At 41.5% G+C, this 8,754-nt stretch overlaps 1 non-coding gene and 1 pseudogene across 1 annotated transcript; both read left to right on the top strand.

The window, feature by feature from the left end:
- Positions 2,230 to 2,505, top strand: Obox4-ps37 (oocyte specific homeobox 4, pseudogene 37; annotated as a pseudogene).
- Gm26056 lies at positions 2,884 to 2,987 on the top strand. The gene has a single exon (XR_003947207.1). It is a non-coding gene; the product is annotated as a U6 spliceosomal RNA (small nuclear RNA).
- The last annotated feature ends 5,767 nt before the right edge of the window (positions 2,988 to 8,754 follow it).

Raw genomic sequence — 8,754 nt, forward strand, 5'->3', positions numbered from 1 at the left:
GATCATTCTGCAGCTGGTGTACCTGTTTGGATGTTGAGGTCCAACACATCCCCAGAGTTGAGTGGGCAGTGTGGAGAAAAGTCAGGAGCAGTGCAGATGTTTCCACATAGATGTTAACACTGGAAAACATAAGCATGCAGGGTTCATAGATGACAGAACAAGACGGCTGGTAAGACCCCATGTTGCTGGCCCAGCTACTGTGCTTTTGTGTACCAGCCAAGAAGAGACCTGAGCCCTTTGATGTTCAGTAAGTCTAGAATAGCCTGGACCAGTAGAGATACTCTGACTCAAAAGACAAAAAAACAAGTAGAATTATACCCATAAGAGTAGGGCTCTAAGCAGTTACTCTGAAACCAGTGTGGCACCAAATGTGAATGCGGACAATGGATTTGAAAGTTCGTAGGGTGCAAAGATTCCAAAGAGTGAGTTTGGAGAGCTATGTAAGTGCAGGTCCTCTGAATAGAAGTCAAATAGCGGATTGGCCAAGATACAGCAGCCCACTGGATACCTGTTGAGTTAGTGGGCATCATGATGTGTTTCAGGTTGTTGTGTGAAGGGGATATCATGGTGGGTAATACTGGGAGAAAGTGGAAGGGGAACTTGGTTCACACTGTTTGGCTTGTATGGTTACTTGATAGGCAGAAAATATGTAAATTAGGAGCTGAGGATCAGTCAGGTGCAGGGATTCAAGCAGTCTGTGAATGAGCTTAAGGAGGCTCCTAGATTCTCTGTTCTGAATTCTAGGCACTGGTCTGAGGGCTGTGTTGCATAGAAAGCCTGAGTCATTAGATGGAGAGGCTTGACAAGAGGAGTTTTAAACTGTGGGGTTTCTCTGATTTATTTGCCTTTAAATGGGCATGCAGGAGTAGGATGAACACACCATAAGATCTCCAGTGGACTTGGGACCAAAGTGAGCTCTGGGGTGGCCAAAATAGACCATGGTGGTGTTATATTGACTGGAAAGTGTGACAACTTGTCAGCTTTATGACTAAACAGGTCCTCATTCAACAAGAAGAGGTAACCATATTGGGTTTGTGGAGCACACATTTTACCCCAGTTCCCGGAAGCATTGGCAGTGGGACTCTGTGATATTGAGGACTGGCTTGTTATTATGGTGCGTTCCAGGAAGTGAGGGACATGTACAATGGCCAGTCTCAATTTTGAAAAAAAAGGAAGAAAATGGAGAGAGAGAGAGGGAGAGAGAAGAAAGGAAAGGAAAGGAAAAGAAAGGAAAAGAAAAGAAAAGAAAAGAAAAGAAAAGAAAAGAAAAGAAAAGAAAGAAAAGAGAGGGTAATTACAAAGTGACAACAGTGGGCTGGAATGAGCAGTTCCCTTTGGACTCTAGCATGAGAAGAGATGGTTTGGGATGGTCCCAGAAGATAGTAGTACAAATTTCTTCTGGATGAAACCAAAGAAGGCAGGACTCCCGAAAGAATGAGTCCAATATGGTGTTGCATGCCTTTATTCGAGGCACTGGACAGGTTGGTCACAGACAGGTGTATCTCTGAGAGCTCAATTTCATCCTTGTCTTCAAATCGAGTTGTAGGACAGCCAAAGTCAGACAGACAAAACTTGTCTCAAAAGAGGTGTCTTCCACCTGTCCAAGTTTCCATAAGTTATATCTGCCAACTGAGCCAGGCCACAGGGTGGGAATATCTGCTGGATGTGAGGGGATGAAAGAGGAACCTATGTGGGTATACTGGGTGGAGATTCAATTAAGACCAAGTCCATGGAGTAGAGTTTCAATACTAGGGTAGGTCTAGGTTATGTGTAAGAGCCCTATGATATACTGGGTAATTAGATCATCAATGCTCTTATGTAGGAGATGATGGTGGGGTGGGATCCCATGGATGCTGCCTGTTCCATGGCCCTTGAATCCTTGTTGGGAGAGAGAGAGAACACCAGTGGAAATGAAGAGGATCTGTTAGCTTTAAACAGCCTTAAGGGGATTACAGCCAATTGCCCTCTTTTGTGGTCTGATATTAACACAGGAGCTAATTTCATGTCTATTGCAATACTGAGAATGCTGATTTTGGGAAACAGAGGCAGTTGGTCAGGAAGACTGAGGCCACCTGAGGAATCCTGATTCCTGCTTTCTAAGAAGTCGAAAGCAAATGCTGTGTAAGCATGATGTATAAATGGGTGCTCTCTGGAGCTCTTTTGATGTGTTTCCTATTTCCAGGTTCTCCAGTGCAGGAACATACTCCAATCAGTTCAGAACACATAGATGTCCACAGATTCCTCCTTGCATCCTAAATTCCAAGTGGCTTCAAATATACCCAGAGAAACCAGTTCCCTAGTGCCTAAAGAGCCTACAAGGAACTTACCTTTTCAAATGTGTCAGAGTCCTCTAGAAACCCCAACACTTCCACTGCAATCAGGTCATTCAGTCCATGAAAGGGACCTACATCAGCAAGAGTCCCAAGAACCATCCAGAAACTCAGGTATGCGAATGCAACCAAGTGTTGTAATGGGCCCAGGTTTACCAACTCTGAGAAGACTCTCAGGGCAGCCAAGTCATCAGATACTTATTGCTGGGAATTGATTCAGGACCTTTGGAAGAGCAGTCAGTGCTCTTAAACACAGAGCCATTTTCCAGCCCTAGGCATGGTATTTTAAAATATTTTTTAATGTGAGACTTATTTCTGGGAGGAAGAGTCTGGGAGGAAGAACCAGGCAAAACATTTACAGAATTCCACTAAAATCGGGAACAAGTCAAGGCTGCCACTCTCTCCATATCTGTTCAATGCATTACTTGAAGTTCTTAGCTTAAGCAAGAAGACACTTGTAGGAGGTAAAGGAGATACATATGGGGAAGGAGTACGTCAAAGTACCTTTATTTAAATGATATTACAATGTTCAGAAGTGACTTGAAAAATTGCATGCTCGCTCCTGCAGCAATATACTAAAATTGGAACGATACAGAGAAAATTAGCATGCCCCTGCACAAGGATGACAAGGAAATTCATGAAGCGTTACATATTTTTAACAAACTGGCTACACAAACAAGACCCAACATTTTGCTGCTTACAGGAACCTCATCTCAGAGAAAAAGATAGACACTACCTAAGAATGAACGGCTGGAAAACAATATTCCAAGCAAATGTTATGAAGAAACAAGCTGGAGTAGCCATTCTAATATCTAACAAAATCAACTTCAAACCCAAAATAATCATAAAAAGACAAGGAGGGGCTCTTCATACTCATCAAAGGTATAATCCTCCAAGAGGAACTCTCAATTTTGAATATTAATGCTCCAAATACAAGGGCAGCCACATTCATTAAAGAAACTTTAGTAAAGCTCAAAGCACACATTGCACCTCACACAATAATAGTGGGAGACTTCAACACACCACTTTCACCAATGGCCAGATCATGGAAATAGAAACTAAACAGGAACACAGTGAAACTAACAGAAGTGATGAAACAAATGGACTTAGCAGATATCTACAGAACAGTTTATCCTAAAACAAAAGGATATAACTTCTTCTCAGCACCCCATGGTACCTTCTCCAAAATTGACCATATAATTGGTCACAAAACAAGCCTCAACATATACAAAAATTTTGAAATTGTCCCATGCATGCTATCAGATCACCATGGACTAAGGCAGATCTTCAATAACAACATAAATAATGGAAAGCCAACATTTACGTGGAAACTGAACAACACTCTTCTCAATGATACCTTGATCAAGGAAGGAATAAAGAAAGAAATTAAAGACTTTTTAGAGTTTAATAAAAATGAAGCCACAACATACCCAAACCTATGGGACACATTTCTTAGAGGGAAACTCATAGCTCTGAGTGCCTCCAAAAGAAACTAGATAGATAAACCCTTAGCTAGACTCACTAGAGGGCACAGGGACAACATCCTAATTAAGAAAATCAGAAATGAAAAGGGAGATATAACAATTGATCTTGAAGAATTTCAAAACACCATCAGATCCTTCTACAAAAGGCTGTACTTAACAAAACTGGAAAACCTGGACGAAATGGACAAATTTCTAGACAGATACCAGCTACCAAAGTTAAATCAGGATCAAGTTAACGATCTAAACAGTCCCATATCCCCTAAAGTAATAGAAGCAGTCATTAATAGTCTCCCAGACAAAAACAGCCCAGGACCAGATGGGTTTAGTGCAGAGTTCTATCAGACCTTCAAAGAAGATCTAATCCCAGTTCTGCACAAACTATTCCACAAAATAGAAATAGAGGGAACTCTCCCCAACTCATTCTATGAAGCCACAATTACTCTGATACCTAAACCACAGAAAGATCCAACAAAGATAGAAAACTTCAGACCAATTTCCCGTATGAATATCGATGCAAAAATCCTCAATAAAATTCTCGCGAACCGAATCCAAGAACACATTAAAGCAATCATCCAACCTGACCAAGTATGTTTTATTCCAGGGATGCAGGGATGGTTCAATATAAGAAAATCATCAATGTAATCCATTCTATAAACAAACTCAAAGACAAAAAACACATGATCAACGCATTAGATGCATAAAAAGCATTCGACAAAATCCAACACCCATTCATGATAAAAGTCTTGGAAAGATAAGGAATTCAAGGCCCATACATAAACATGATAAAAGCAATCTACAGCATACCAGTAGCCAACATCAAATAAATGGTGAGAAGCTGGAAGAAATTCCACTAAAATCAGGAACTAGACAAGGCTGTCCACTCTCTCCATATCTATGCAACATTGTACTTGAAGTCCTAGACAAAGAAATTAGACAACAAAAGGATATCAAGTGGATCAAATTGGAAACAATGAAGTCAAATATCATGTTTTGCAGATGATATGATAGTATATATAAGTGACCCTAAAAATTCCACCAGAGAACTCCTAAACTTGATATACAGCTTAGGTGAAGTAGCTCGATATAAATTTAACTCAAACAAGTCAATGGCCTTTCTGTACACAAAGAATAAACAGACGGAGAAAGAAATTAGGGAAACAACACCCTTCTCAATAGTCACAAATAATATAAAATACCTTGGCGTGACTCTAACTAAGGAAGTGAAAGATCAGTATGATAAAAACTTCAAGTCCCTGAAGAAAGAAATTAAAGAAGATCTCAGAAGATGGAAAGATCTCCCATGCTCATGGATTGGCAGGATCAACATTGTAAAAATGGCTATCTTGCCAAAAGCAATCTATGGACTCAATGCAATCCCCATCAAAATTCCAACTCAGTTCTTCAACGAATTAGAAAGAGCAATCTGCAAATTCATCTGGAATAACAAAAAACCTAGGATAGCTAAAGCTCTTCTCAAGGATAAAAGTACCTCTGGTGGAATCACCATGCCTGACCTAAAGCTTTAGTACAGAGAGATTGTAATAAAAACTGCATGGTACTGGTATAGTGACAGACAAGTAGACCAATGGAATAGAATTGAAGACCCAGAAATGAACCCACACACCTATGGTCACTTGATCTTCCACAAGGGAGCTAAAACCATCCAGTGGAAGAAAGACAGCATTTTCATCAAATGGTGCTGGCACAACTGGTTGTTATCATGTAGAAGAATGCGAATCGACCCATTCCTCTCTCCTTGTACTGAGGTCAAATCTAAGTGGATCATGGAACATCACATAAAACCAGAGACACTGACACTTATAGAGGAGAAAGTGGGTAAAAGTCTTGAAGATATAAGCACAGGGATAAAATGCCTGAATAGAACAGCAATGGCTTGTGCTGTAAGATCAAGAATTGACAAATGGGACCTCATGAAACTGCAAAGCTTCTGCAAGGCAAAAGACACCGTCAATAAGACAAAAAGACCACCAACAGATTGGGAAAGGATCTTTACCTATCTTAAATCAGATAGGGAACTAATATCAAATATATATAAAGAACTCAAGAGGGTGGACTCCAGAAAAACAAATAACCCCCTTAAAATATGGGGCTCAGAGCTGAACAAAGAATTCTCACCCGAGGAATACCGAAAGGCTGAGAAACACCTGAAAAAAATGTTCAACATCCTTAATCATCAGGGAAATGCAAATCAAAACAATCCTGATATCCCATCTCACCAGTCAGAATGGCTAAGATCAAAAATTCAGGTGACAGCAGATGCTGGCGAGGATATGGAGAACGAGGAATACTCCTCCATTGTTGGTGGGATTGCAAGCTTGTACAACCATTCTGGAAAGCAGTCTGGTGGTTCCTCAGTAAATTGGACATAGTACTACTGGAGGATTCCGCAATACCTCTCCTGGGCATATATCCAGAAGATGTCCCAACCGGTAAGAAGGACACATACTCAACTATGTTCATAGCAGCCTTATTTATAATAGCCAGAAGCTGGAAAGAACCTATGTGCTCCTCAACAGAGGAATGAATACAAAAAAATGTGATACATTTACACAATGGAGTACTACTCAGCTATTAAAAAGAATGAATTATCGAATATCCTAGGCAAATGGTTGGACCTGGAGGGCATCATCCTGAGTGAGGTAACCCAATCACCAAAGAACTCAAATGAAATGTACTCACTGATAAGTGGATATTAGCCCAGAAACTTAGTATAGCGAGATATAAGTCAAGATGCAAAACACATGAAACTGAAGAAGAACGAAGATCAAAGTGTGGACACGGTGCCCCTTCTTAGAATTGGGAACAAAACACCCATGGAAGGAGTTACAGAGAAAAAGTTTGGAGCTGTGACAAAATGATGGACCATCTAGAGACTGCCATATCCAGGGATCCACCCCATAATCAGCTTCCAAACGCTGACACCATTGAATACACTAGCAAGATAATGCTGAAAGGACCCAGATATAGCTGTCTCATGTGAGAATATGCCGGAGCCTAGCAAACACAGAAGTGGATGCTCACAGTCAGCTATTGGATGGATCAAAGGGCTCCCAATGGTGGAGCTAGAGAAATTACCCAAGGAGCTAAAGGTATCTGCAACCCTACAGGTGGAACAACATTATGAACTAACCAGTACCCTGGAGCTCTTGACTCTAGCTACATATGTATCAAAAATGGCATAGTCGGCCATCACTGGAATGAGAGGCCCATTGAACACATAAACTTTATATACCCCAGTACAGGGGAATGCCAGGGCCAAAAAATTGGTTTTGGGTGGGTAGGGATGTGGGGGCGTGGGGTTATGGGGGACTTTTGGGATAGCATTGGAAATGTAATTGAGGAAAATACGTAATAAAAAATATTAAAAATTAAAAAAAAAAACTAAAAGATATTTATTACCATACTTAGCTGGCTTTACTTCAGTAAAATCTACTTTCCAATAGCCTCCAGGGTGATCTTCTCATAGTCTTCTCCCAGGAGGATATCTTGAATGTCCTATTTTAGTCATGGCACATATTACACACTTCTTAACTACTGCTTCTGCAACATCAAAGAGTCTTAAAACATAAAAAGTACATGCTTTGACCAGTGTTTGCAGGTGTTTGGCTCCCAGGTGGGACAGCGATGTATATTTTCAATAAATCTTTTCCCTTCTTTTTGTGGCAATAATATTTTACCATTACTGGCTGCTGGTTGGCACTGTGAATTTTCTGTAGTAAACCCTAAATTTTCCATTAGTTTTATATCTTCAGGGATAGGTATACTCAAAACTCTGGCTGCACAGTTCCAGTTCTGGCAGAGCAACTTTCTGGAGAGATTCTATCTGTCAAGGCCTGAAGGGCAGTATCATAGGGCTGAGTGCAGCCTGTTTAGCTTTAACATCAGCCATGTTATTTCCCCTTGTCACAGCATCGTGTCCTTTATGATGTCCAGGACAATGTATAATGGCCACTTTGGCAGGCAGATGAATAGCCTCAAGGAGACTCAGAATCTCCTCTATATTTTCTATGTCCTTGCCTGCTGACATCAGCAACCCTCTTTGTCTATAGATGGCACCGTGGACGTGGGATGTAGCAAAAGCATACCTGCTATTGGTGTAAATGTTAATGGACTGCCCCTCAGCCATCTGAAGGGCCTTGGTCAGGGCAATTAATTCAGCTTTTTGAGCTGATGTACCTTCTGGCAGGTTGCCAGCCCACACGATTTGCTTACCATCTACCACTGCCACACCTGCCATCCTCTTACCTTCCACTGGGAAACTGCTTCCACCTGTCTGCCAGTTTGGAACACCTGGCCATGGCAAGTCACGTACATCACTTCAAATCCCAATTTCCTTCACAAGGATTCTGCACAGCAGTGAAGGTTGAGGAATCCTCCATTTCAGGCAGAAAGGTAACAGGGCTGAGAATAGCAGGAGGAGCAAACATGACCCGTTCAGTCAGCAGCAGAATCTGGTAGTGAGTCATCCGGGCATTTGTCATCCATTGGTCTGGGGTCTGGCAGATAATGCCAGTTATGCTAGCAATCTCTTGATCCCCTGCCAGCATTCTCTCTCCGTGGTTGCAGCAAGGTGCAAGTCATCAACATATTGAAGCAGAGTTATCTGGGAGTTTTCAGCTCAGAAGGAGGCTAAATCTCGTTGTGCGGCCTTATCAAAAAGGGTGGGGGAGTTTTTGAACCCCTGTGGTAACCGAGTCCAGGTCAATTGTCCCATTTGTCCAGTGTCAGGATCTCTCCACTCAAAGGCGAATATGGGCTTGCTGGAGGGATGTAACTTCAGGCAAAAGAAAGCATCTTTTAAATCAAGTACTGTGTACCATTTTCTCTCCAGAGAGAGTGAGCCGAGGAGGTTATAGGGATTAAAAACAGTTGGGTGAATATCTTGTACCCTCTAATTAACCTCTCTCAGGTCTTGGACT

The sequence above is a fragment of the Mus musculus genome, chromosome 7 (assembly GCF_000001635.26).
Source record: "Mus musculus strain C57BL/6J chromosome 7, GRCm38.p6 C57BL/6J".
Taxonomy (NCBI): Eukaryota; Metazoa; Chordata; class Mammalia; order Rodentia; family Muridae; genus Mus; species Mus musculus.